The sequence below is a fragment of the Quercus suber genome, unplaced genomic scaffold (genome assembly GCF_002906115.3).
Source record: "Quercus suber isolate HL8 unplaced genomic scaffold, Cork oak 2.0 scaffold_264, whole genome shotgun sequence".
NCBI classification, from domain to species: domain Eukaryota; kingdom Viridiplantae; phylum Streptophyta; class Magnoliopsida; order Fagales; family Fagaceae; genus Quercus; species Quercus suber.
The window spans coordinates 532,486-545,452 of record NW_027069720.1 but is presented as its reverse complement, the minus strand read 5'-3'; positions in this window follow the sequence as shown (position 1 = coordinate 545,452).

The window sequence follows — 12,967 nt, the reverse complement described above, 5'->3', positions numbered from 1 at the left end:
TTGCTCAAAGTTATATATTTTATGTAAAGTCGGAATCGAGAGGCTGCAGATGCATTGATGCATTTCGGCCTGGCTCGATCGATCGAATGTTAAACTCGATCAATCGAAAGTTGGCCAGAATGTTTTTCTGCAGAATTTTCCAACTCAGCCCTAACTCATTAAACGTTTTAGGTTTTTTGTTTTTGCCCTAGGTATAAAAGGCAAAATCCTAGCCACGTTTTTAGGAGTATTTCTTGTTGTATTGTTGCTCATACTTTATTGTTTGTGTGAATCTATTGTGAGATCATTGAGGAGTTTTCCTTCACATAAACTTAGGGTTTTCAAGGTAGAGATTATTTCAACATCTCGATGATCAACTCGGTTGCTGCCATTGGAATTTAAAGAATAACAAGCGTGGGTGCTTGTAGCTGATTGGAGAATCCAAGAAAGAAGGAGTCCGTGGATTCAGATCTTGCACGTGATCATATCAGTAAGTTCTACTGGTGGGTAGCATTAGGAAGTCAAGCGAGGAGCTTGTAAGTCCTTTTTTATGAACTTCGATTCTTTCATATAGTGGATTCAGTTTACCTTGAGGATAGCTAGGTTAAATCCTCCCCAAGTTTTTTACCGGTTTGGTTTTCTTGGGTGATCATATCATTGTGTTATTTATATTTCCACTGCTTTATATTTTTGATATGATTGTATGCTTATGATAACCTAGAATTGCATAATTGGACTAAGTTAATCACTTGGCTAATTAACTAGGCTAATCTGGTTGGTTTAAGGGGTCTAAAACCATTCAAGTGGTATCAAAGCGGGTAGCTCTCTTGTTTGAGATTTTTTGATCTCTGAGCTGATCCTTGACCCCTATTGTCATGGAACATGGACACTCTCTTGTTGTTCCTCCTCACTTTGATGGGAATAACTATGCTTATTGGAAAGTAAGGATGAAAGCATTCCTGAAATCTATTGATGAGAGGGTTTGGAATTTCGTTGAGTACGGATGGGAGAAGCCCACTACTCCTGTGAGTGAGTGGCAAACTTCTGAAAAAGAAGCAGCTAGGTTCAATAGCAAAGCTATGAATGCCATCTTTCATGCTGTTTCCATGGAGGAATTTAAGAAAATCTCAAATGTTGAGATTGCTCACACTGCTTGGAAAATCCTCCAGACTGTGCATGAAGGCATAAAGGCAGTTAAGATAAACAAACTGCAGCAATTAACTTCTAGGTTTGAGAGCATTAGAATGTCTGATGATGAATCCTTTGATGAATTTTATGCCAAACTTAATGACATTGTTAATTCTGCTTTTAATTTGGGTGAAATCTATAATCAACCTAAAATTATTAGGAAGATTCTTAGATCTTTAACTGAAAACTTTAAACCCAAAGTGACTGCCATTACTGAGAGCAAGGATGTGGACTCCATCCCTGTTGATGAGCTTGTAGGATCTCTTCAGTCCTATGAGTCAGACCTACCCAAAGCAAACAAATCCAAATCAATGGCTCTTAAGTCTGTTGATGATGTTGATGTTGGTGGATTTGATGATGAATTCTCTGCTATAGAGATTGCGTACCTTGCCAAGAACTTTAGAAATTTTCTTAGGAATAACAACAGAAAGGCAAGAGGTACAAACACTGCTGAACCTAGAAACTTTAGGAAGAATGATCCCACTAAGGTTAATAACTTTGAAAAACCTAGAGAAAAAGTTGGTCAATCTTCAAACAATTCTTTGGGTGCTTAGTGTTTTGGTTGTCAAGGGTATGGTCATGTTAAATCTGAATGTCCTACATTCTTAAGGACTAAGGGTAAAGCTATGACTGTAACCCTTAGTGATAATGAGGTTTCTGATGATGAGTCTGGATGTGACGAGGATGGAAATTTCATTGCTTTCACTGCTACTGTTGTAGTCAATGAAAGCGTGTATATTGAGGAGAACCCTTCTGATGGGGAACTCTTTGAGGATGCAGATCTTCAAGAGGCCTATAATAAATTTTGCAAAGTTGCTGCAAAGGATGCCATGAATGTCGAACATGGCCTAAAGAAAATTGATTCTTTTGAGCTTGAAAAGAAAATTTTGCTTGTTAAATTATTTGATGCTAATGATCTTTTGAACCATGTGAAATCTGAGAACATGCTCTTACTTGATAAAGTTAAAACTTTGGAACATGATTTATCTATTGCTAGATCTGCTAGTTCTAAACTTGATCAAATGTTGAATGTTCAAAAGTATCCTTCTGAAAAATCTGGTTTAGGTTATGTTGAAAGCATTTCTGTGTCTGCACCTAATTCCACAAACTTTGTTCCTTCATCTTCTTCTGAACCTTCCGTGAATGAGGTTGTGAGTGAAACTATCAAACCCCCTGTGAGTGACGTTGTCAAACCCATAGAAGTTTCACCATCTAGGAAGATTAGGGTTGATCTGGGAGAGTCTAACCTAAGGAGTCTACCTTTTCTAAGGACAAGATGCATGGTAAACTTGCTTGGGTTTGTCATTTTTGTGAGAAGTCTGGACACATTTGTCCTAACTGTTACAAGGTTCAAGCTACTAAGAGAGCAAATAAACCAAAAGTGCCTGTGCCTCAAGCACAAGATCTTATGGCACTCATTAGTGAATTGGTAAAGGCGTTGAACCTTTATTCTAATCCTGGAGTTGGAAATCGCTCGAATGTGAATAGGAACTCCAATGCTCGTGGTGCATCTAAAAGGTTTTGGATGCAAAATACTCGATCTAATTGAGTCTTTCTGACATGGTCTTTGTGCTTCATTGCTCATTCCTTTGTGACCATTGTTATTTGGTTTTTGTGTTTTTTTTTTTTTTTTTTTTTTTTTTTTTTTTTTTTTTTTTTTTTTTTTTTTTTTTTTTTTTTTTTTTTTTTTTTTTTTTTTTTTTTTTTTTTTTGTTTCTAGGATTTGCATTGCATAACATTCATGCATTTCATTCTAGGATTTATTTGTTTTCTCTTTTAAAATAAAAAAAATAAAAAAAGAGAAAAGCAAATTCTGTTTGGCACTATTTTTCTTGGTCTTTGAAAACAAGGTTGGTCAATTTATTTACACATAACATGTCTTGTGTACCTTGTTTAGCTTTGATGAGCTTATTTATTGCACTTTACTAGTTGAAACTTTGTAGTGCATATTGTATAGGAAAGATGTTTATTGTGTTTATCATTTTGTCTTAATCTTGAAGTCACATGTCTTTGACTGTCGGACTTGATCCTTTTGAGAAATGCATAAATAACCATCTCACCACTGTTCACTAGCCAATCATGAACACCTTAGTGCATATCGTAAGATTCTTTGCTCAAGAAAGTGTAGCACATGCACAAAAAGAACATAAGGTGTAGCCTCAGTTAACTGCTTAATAATGAAAACTGGTGTGTACTATTAGGCTTGATGCCAATTCACATAATTAAAACTGGTGCGTACTATTAGGCTTGATGCCAAATTCATCTAATTATGAGGCAAAATTCAAGAAACTTACATGATTGCAATCTTATGTTCTAGGAGATGTGAGAGTTATATGATGTAACTCTTTAGGTGATAGTCTCTTTTGAATTCTATGTGATGGATTTTGTAGACTTTGTGATTGATTGCTATTCACATATCACCTCACATGTTTCTCAAGTTTTTGCTAGTTGCACACACTACACAAGTTACTCTTTGCTAAACTTTGTACATGTTATTGTGTGTGTTTTTGGTCTGACCAACCAAGTTTGAAAGTATCTTGAGAATTATGCACAACATATTTGTTGTTTGAAGAATTTAAAGGGAGAATGATTGAAACTTGTTTTTGGAAAATTGGGTTTAAAATTTTGTTTTTTTGAAAAAGCATTCCACCTCATACTCATGCATTTTGTTTCATCAATTTTAATGCTTTGAGGAGTTTGTGGCCAAAAAGTGTGTGTTTTTCAAAACTGTGATTTTTCCAAAATTTTGTGAGCCTCTGCTTGTTTCGATCGATCCATTCTGTTTTTCAATCGATCGAAAATGAGCTCAAAATCTTCTTATGAGTCTCGGGTTGTTTCGATCGATCGAAAGTAATTTTCGATCAATTGAAGATCGTGGAAAAGGTTTTTAAAATATCAGACTTTGAATTGTTCAAACTACTTTTTCAAACTTTTCAAACCTTTTCTCCCCCTCTCCGACTCGGCAAGGCTACACCCTCAATTTTTGTCGTTTTCCGCCGAATCTTTTGCAAGGTTTTTGTCCTCTAAGGCCGGTAAGACATTTTTACCCTTTCTTTTTAGTTTATTTTCATGATTTCATGCATAAACTCATGCATTTAAGGGAAATTTTCGGACTATGCATAAATTGGGTATTTTGATGATTCAAGCCGTATTTTGCGAAATTGATCAATGGGTTTTTGTGGGGACATGATATAAACATGATATTGATGGTTTAGTTTGATCAATTTTGGTTTTTGAGAAAAATTAAAATTTCTAGGGCTTGTATTGTATCCGATTTGGGGATTTTTGTTCAATTGGGTTTAATTGATAAAATTGGCTTGTTGTTTTGATGAAGGTGGTCATACTAATCTGTTTTCAACCATGTGTGATAATCAATTCATCAATTTGCTTCAAAACATTCAAGTGGTTTTTCAAAATTTTTAGGGTTTTTGTTAGAAACTCTATGCTCAAGCCAATTTTGTGCAATTGAACTTAATTTGAACTTTGTTTACTGCATTAGTACATGCATCATGACATTGTAATTGTTCATGCATCATATAGATTTTTATTCTATATTTTTTTTGTGCTAACTTGTAGTCTGCCCTTGGGTTTATTTTTATGTTTTGTTTTGTTGGATTTTTCTCTTTGTGTCTTTGTCCTTTCCTTAGCACTATGCCTAGGAAGACTAGTGCTCGTAGGTCTGTTCTCTCACCTTCTCCACCCCCACCTTCTTTTGACCATGAGAAGTTTCCGAGTGAGAAAAACCAAGAGATTTTTGAGAAGCTGGATCTTAGGAGAAAGATTTGGTCGAAGAGTTCTGTTCTTTTAGATGAGTTTGATCCTGCCATTAGGGCAAACTTTAAGCGTCGGGGTTGGTTACCCTTGGTGGATATTTCTAATCCTCCTCCACTTGCTACATTGATTAGAGAGTTCTTTTCGAACATCTCTATCCGCGTCTATGATTCCAACACTTTGGTAAAGAGTTGGATACGAGGCGTAGAGTACACCATTACTCCTAAGGTAGTGGCTAATGCTCTAGGGGTACGTTTGGTACAGCACCCTATGTACCCTTATGATGAGTCTCCTTTGTTGAGTGATGTCATGTCCTACATCACTGGGTCTTCTATCCAGTGGGGTTCTGATCCTAGGATCACCTCTGCTAAGCTATCTGGGTTGCTCTATCTCTTCTTTAGGATAGCCTGTCATTCTATTTGGCCCATTTCTCATGTTCACACCATTCCTCTCGAGTGGTGTGTCTTTTTGTATGCTCTAGTGACAGATGCTCTTATCAGTTTTCCTCATTTGTTTCTTCGTTCTTTGAACGAAGTTTATAGGAGTTTATCTTCTTCTCATGCTCTTGTCCATCCTATTTTTATTCATAAGATTTTGTTATATCTTGATCTTGGTGGTTTTCCTTCTTCTGAGCCCGTACATGTTATTACTCCCATAGGTGCATCTTTTCTTAGACAAAAGGTTGCTCATCTTCGAGTTGGCTTTAAATACCCTAGGTCTGAGCCTTCTGGTTCCGCCCCTCCTCCTTCTTCTTCTACAGGTCCTGCTGATGAGGATGTTACTGATCCTATTGGTGATGCTGCTGCTACTGATGTTCCTCCACCTCCTTCGGATGACTTTGATGTTCGTCGTACCTTGGAGACTGTTATGACCGTTCAGGCGGCTCATAGTCAGATTTTGGTGGACTTGCTTGATGAGATTCGTGCTCTGTGAGCCGACTTGGCGCATCTTCATTCACCCTCACCACCTTCTTTTGATGATGGCTTGTGATTGCCCTTTGGCATTCTGTCACAAAAAGGGGGAGTAGAGTTTTGACTTGTAAAGGGGTTTTTGGTTTTTGTAGTGAGGGGGAGTATATTTTTTTTTGTTTTGAGGAGCTAGTGGAGTTTTTAGATTGTATCTAGGCGCTTCACTTTGTATATCATTTTTGGGGCTATTCATGTTAGGGGGAGTAACTTTGTTTTTGATATACATGATATATACATGATTCTTGTTTCTTGTTTCTTGTGATTCACTGTTTATTGATTTATATTTATGAGTTGTTCATTGATATATGTCTTTATTATGTGTTGTGTGAATTATACAAGAATGTTATACCTGTTGATTTACTGTTTTCTGTCACACATGTGTTTATGCGTTTGTTGAGTGTTTCAGGAATATACAAGCTGATTCAATTGAACTGCTATCTACACTTGCAACTGATGGATAGTAGTTAGGATTGAATTTGAGTTTATGAGCATTATTTTTGTAAAGGGCTTTTTACTTGTAAACTTTGAGCTTTTAATTTGTATTTTGTCACGGATTGCTAAAGGGGGAGTTTGTTAGGTTCTAAAGATTTAGGAATTTATGTATTTAGAACTCTAATGTGTAATGTTGGCAAACCATGATCAAAACAATATGTTTAGTCTTGTTTAGGCTTGCTCAAAGTTATATATTTTATGTAAAGTTGGAATCGACAGGCTGCAGATGCATTGGTGCATTTCGGCCTGGCTCAATCGATCGAATGTTAGACTCGATCGATCGAAAGTCGGCCAGAATGTTTTTCTGCAGAATTTTCCAACTCAGCCCTAACTCATTAAACGTTTTGGGTTTTCTGTTTTTGCCCTAAGTATAAAAGGCAAAACCCTAGCCACATTTTTAGGAGTTGTTTTTGTTGTATTGTTGCTCATACTTTGCTATTTGTGTGAATCTCTTGTGAGATCATTGAGGAGCTTTCCTTCACGTAAACTTAGGGTTTTCAAGGTAGAGATTATTTCAACATCTTGATGATCAACTCGGTTGCTGCCATTGGAGTTTAAAGAATAACAAACGTGGGTGCTTGTAGCTGATTGGAGAATCCAAGAAAGAAGGAGTCCGTGAATTCGGAGCTTGCACGTGGTCATGTCAGTAAGTTCTACTGGTGGGTAGCATTAGGAAGTCAAGCGGGGAGCCTGTAAGTCCTTTTGTATGAACTTCGATTCTTTAATATAGTGGATTCAGTTTACCTTAAGGATAGCTAAGTTAAATCCTCCCCAGATTTTTTACCGGTTTGGTTTTCCTAGGTGATCATATCATTGTGTTATTTATATTTCCACTACTTTATATTTTTGATATGATTGTATGCTTGTGATAACATAGAATTGCATAATTAGACTAAGTTAATCACTTGGCTAATTAACTAGGTTAATCTGGTTGGTTTAAGGAGTCTAAAACCATTCAAATATTATAGTCACAATGCTTATTTTTGTAAATGTCATAAGGTTTCATGCAAAAATGTATTTACATGAATTACAAAAGAGGTAAAGCTATAGGATTACAAGAGAATAATTGGTCCAATCAGAATATTAGCACAATAAGAAAAATGCCCAACAAGGCCATTGGTAGCTCATTATTCATGTATGAATTTTTTTGAAATTCTTGTTTATACAAATTTTGGCAAGTGCATGTACTACTTAATGCAGATATCAACATGGCCTCAAGATGGTCCAAAACGACATAGCATCAAGGAATCATTCCAGCAACAAGTGACAAGATTTCATAAATGGATGTAAGTCATCAAAAAATGGCTAAGTGATAAGATTCCGCCAAGATGGATGTAAATCACTGATGAAGTCTAAGTGACAAGATTCCTTAAATGGATGTAAGTCACCAAAAAATGGCTAAGTGAAAAGATTCCGCTAAGACGGATGTAAATCACTGACGAAGCCTGAGTGACAAGATTCCTTAAATGGATGTAAGTCACCAAAAAATGGCTAAGTGATAAGATTCCGCCAAGACGGATGTAAATCACTGACGAAGCCTAAGTGACAAGATTCCTTAAATGGATGTAAGTCACCAAAAAATGGCTAAGTGATAAGATTCCACCAAGACAGATGTAAATCATTGACAAAACCTAAGTGACAAGATTTCTTAAATGGATGTAAGTCCCAAAAAAAAAAAAAAAGGGACAAGATTCCGCTAGACTGATGTAAATCGCTGACGAAGTCTAAATGACAAAGCTCCGTAACTGGATGTAAGTCACCTAAAAGTGGTGAAGTGACTAAATACCCTTAGACGAGTGTAAGCAGACAAGGATTCTCACACAAATGCAAGTCACACGCAAATCAAGAATATCAAACGTGACAACCAGAAAATGAATGAAAGAAGAAGCCTCAAAGTGATAAAAAATGGTCATCTAGAGAAATCACCTCGTTCTTCAGCAGTGATAAAAAATGGTCATCCGAAGAAATTAGCTCACTTTCAAAATCAAGCTATTATCCCTCGAACATCCAAAAAGACCTTCAAAAGGCAGAAACTAAGAAGTCATCGCAAAAATACTACCATTCTTGAAGAAGAAAGTAGTTAAAGATAAGAAGTCTGAATCTAAACAAGTCAAGAATATTCCCAAAGCCTAACTAGTACAAAACAAAATCGGACTTGGGAATGAGGGGCAATTGATGAGTCCATAAAAATTATTAAGGTCATCCATCTTAATGGACGGTCATTGCATCATTAGTAGGCCATCAAAGATAGATGAGTAACCGTCCAACACTTTCAATAACGATCATCAAAGGCCTTAAACTCTCTCATCAAGACAAAGAACGTTACAATTAGGATAATAATCACCCTCATTTATGTCCAACAGTTACCTAATTCACCTATAAAAGGGACAATCTGTCCATTTGCTAAGGTACGTCAGAAAAACTACAATAAAACACTATCTATATAGGAAAGATAGGGGTGGATACTAACTTAAGCATCGGAGACTCCTTCACCAGGAGCAACCTGGTGGTCTCTTCGATCTATCTATCTTTTATCTTGTATGTCTCACAAGATTGTCTAATGCTTCGGATTGAACGAGTGACCCAACTGACGATTTTGGCATCATCGGTCATCATCTGCTACCATACCAAACAAATATAACTTTGAGAGAGACTCATGATGATCCTTCATAGGACTCAACACGAGGTATAAAGGTTGACCAAAAGGATCTCTTGATTTCAACCTTAAGGTTAGAAGGCTACCGAGTTGTGAGATGCACTTGGCTGTTTCCTCCATTGATTCTAAATGGCACATGAGTTCTAGTTTCCTAAGGCTAGTGAACTTTTCCAAGCCACAATCCTTGGGATCCTTGGAACCGATTAAAAGCCCCTATTAGATATTAGACTGTTATTCATCAATATAGGCTTACTATAACTCTGTAATGTGTAAAGAAGATTTGTACATAAGATAAACTACATGTCGTTTTATGTATTAGTAGTTAGGCTACATATAGTTTTACTGTATAGGAGTTAGTTAGGAGTTTGACCGATGGCACTTGTTGGTTTTGTTTCCTATATAAGAAACAGAGCTTGTTTTATTTCATTCAAAGAGAATTCAACGCATATACAGAAAACTCTCTCTTCCTCATCTCTGATTAGATTACTCCATTGATGAAGTTTATTACATGCGTGAATTCTAACATGGTATCAGAGCATAACTAGTTGAGAGCTTCATCTGGTACTCTTTGAAACTCTCTAAATTCACTAGTTCAATCTTTTACTTGTTTCTTTACTTTCAGTGCTTAGTTCCTTCGGATCAAGTAGAAAAATTTCTTCTTTGTTTTTCTCTTGATTCTTGATTCTTGCACTATTTTTTTTTTTTTTTTTTTTTTTTTTTGTCTCTTCCCTATTTCGTTCTTGAATTTCATTTGCAATTTCTAGCAATTGAGTTCAAAGCCTAGGGATTGTGAGATTGGATTTGGGATTTTCTTCGAATCTTGTTCTGTGGTAAAATCTTAGGGTTTCTGTAGTTGAATTTTGTTTAGATATTGATTGATCAGTGGGATTCATTATTGATTCTTGAGGAAATCTTGGGATTACCGCAATTGCTTTTTTTTTTTTTTTGTTATCCTAGTTCAGTGGTTGTGAATCTTGATTGTAGAATATTCAATCTTGATTATTTAGTCAAAATCTGAGTTGGTGGATATGGGTGATAGCACATCAAGCACCTCTGTTCCAATTGTTCCAACTATCCATCCATGGGAAAGCTCTTCCAGTCCCTATTTCTTGTCTAATAGTGACAATCCAGGTGTTTCTCTTGTTGTTCAACACCTCACTGAAGAGAATTATAGTACCTGGAGTAGAGTTGTTCTTATTGCCTTGGATGCTAAAACAAAACTGGGTTTCATTGATGGTTCCATACCAAAACCTGAGTCTATTGATCACCCTTGTTATTTTGCTTGGTGTAAGTGTAATAGTACTGTTCTTACTTGGTTGTTTAATTCTGTTTCAAAGGATTTGCAATCTAGTGTGGTTTATTTCAAGACAGCAAGGGAGGTCTGGTTGCATTTGCAACATAGGTTTGCACAAGGGAATGGTCCTCGTATTTTTGAGTTAAAGAGAGAGATTTGTTCTTTGACTCAAGAAGATTTGACTATCAATGGTTATTACACCAAGTTCAAGAGTCTGTGGTAAGAATTTTCTGAATACAGGACTTGTTCATGTGGACATCAAGCAGAATAGTGTGTCATGTGTTTTCTAATGGGTCTTAATGACACCTATGCTTCAGTGAGAGGACAGATTCTGCTTATGGATCCTATTCCTTCTTTAAACAAGGTTTTCTCTCTTTTGCTTCAAGATGAGAAACAAAGGAAAGTCAGTAAGACTCCCACCATTGAAGCTTCAGCCTTAGCAGTCAGGAACAATGGTTCTTTTGTTAAAAGATCTAACAAGGGTAAGTCTGGTGGACCTCAGTGCGCTCACTGTGGAGTTTTGGGTCATGTTGTTGATAAATGTTACAAATTACATGGCTACCCACCTGGCTACAAGTTTAAGAACAAGGGACAGCAGAGTGGACATTCTTCTTTTGCCAGCAATGTTGTTTCCACTGAATGTAACAATGAAGAAAGTTTCAGTCTCACTAAATCAGAATATCAACAGCTCCTTGGTTTGATCAACTCTCAGAACCATTTTGGTACACAAGCTTCACAAGAATTCACTTCTAGTGTTCCTCAAGTAGCCACCATTATCACTCAACCTCCTTCACAGCCTTTTTTGGATCTTCAAGGGCATGAGATGTCAGGTATCAGTTCTTCCATTCCTCTTTTATCTCACCTTTCTAGGGTGGTTTCACCTTCTTTGGACTATTCAGTTTTTTCTTCTCAAGTTGACACTACTCATCTTTGTTCCACTGATTGTATTCTTGATAGTGGAGCAACACATCACATGATTCATTCACTTCAATTCTTTACTTCAGTCACTTCCATTATCCATTTTTCTGTTAAACTTCCTAATGGGGACATGGCTAAGGTCACTCATATAGGGATTGTCAAGTTAACTTCTACATTGGCACTAGAAAATGTGCTTTGCATTCCATCTTTTTCCTTTAATCTTGTGTCTGTCAGCAAACTAACACAATCTTCTTCTTGTTGCTGTATATTTCTTTCTCACTACTGTTTTATCCAGGACTTACAGCCTTGGAGGATGATTGGGTTGGGTAAAAAGCAAGGAGGCCTTTATACATTGGAGCTTGCTGACATTGTTCTTCCAAAATCTGTTTTTGCTGTGCCGTCCAAGCTTTCTTCTTTCAGCTTTATAAATTCAGTAAGCTCTTGTACTTCTGCTTCTGTAATTGATAGTACTAGCCTTTGGCATAATAGGTTAGGCATCCTTCCTTTCAAAGATTAGTCATTTTACAAAATCTTGTACATGATGTTATAAATTGCAACAATAATAAGTCATTTGATTGTCCTATCTGTCCAATTGCTAAGCAAAAAATGTTACCATTTCAGTCTTCTGTTCATGTTTTTAATTCTTGTTTTGATTTGATACATGTTGACATTTGGGGACCTTATTCCACTCCTTCCTTGAATGGTTCTAAATACTTCCTTACTATTGTGGATGACTTTAGTAGATGCACTTGGACTTTTCTCATGTCACATAAGTCTGATGTTTCCCATTTAATTCAGTCCTTTTACAATTTGGTAACTAATCAGTCTCACAAAACTATCAAGATTATTAGATCTGATAATGGTCCAGAATTTGCGTTGCATTCTTTCTATATTTCTAAAGGCATCATTCACCAATTATCTTCTGCTGAGACACCTCAACAAAATTCCATTGTTGAGAGAAAACACCAACATCTTCTGAGTGTAGCTAGAGCATTGAGGTTTCATGCTCGTTAACCATTAAAATTTGGGGGAGATTGTATTCTTACTGCTACTTACCTTATCAATAGGATCCTTAGTCCCTTATTACAAGACATTACTCCCTATGAAAAGTTGCTAGGACATCCACCCACCTATTCTCACCTTAGGGTGTTTGGCTGTCTTTGTTATGCATCTACCTTAGCTAGAGATAGAACTAAGTTTGATCCTAGAGCAAAGTCCTGCATTTTTCTTGGTTATCCACAAGGTGTTAAGGGGTATAAATTGTATGATCTCAAAACCAGGTCTTGTTTCTTGTCTAGAGATGTTGTTTTTAAAGAGTCTATTTTCCCTTTCAAATCTTCGATTTCAAGTATGTCAATGCTCCTTCTACTTTTCCTCATTCTGTGTTTCCTCCTCAACCTTCTATACCTAACCATTCCTCTCATTTTCCTACTACTTCTACTGAGTTTTCCCCTCCAATTTCACTTTCTGATATGGCTGTACCACCTGATGACTTTCCTAATTTGGTTCATTCCAATGATGTTTCCAATCAGCCTGATTTCCCTGATTTGATTCATCCTATTGATGCTTCTACTCAATCTGATTCTATTGGTCTTATTCCTCTTGAACCACACGTTCCTGATGTTGTTCTTGTTAGGCAATCTTCAAGACCTCATAAACCTCCCACTTACCTAAGAGATTATCATTGTAATCTTGTTGCTG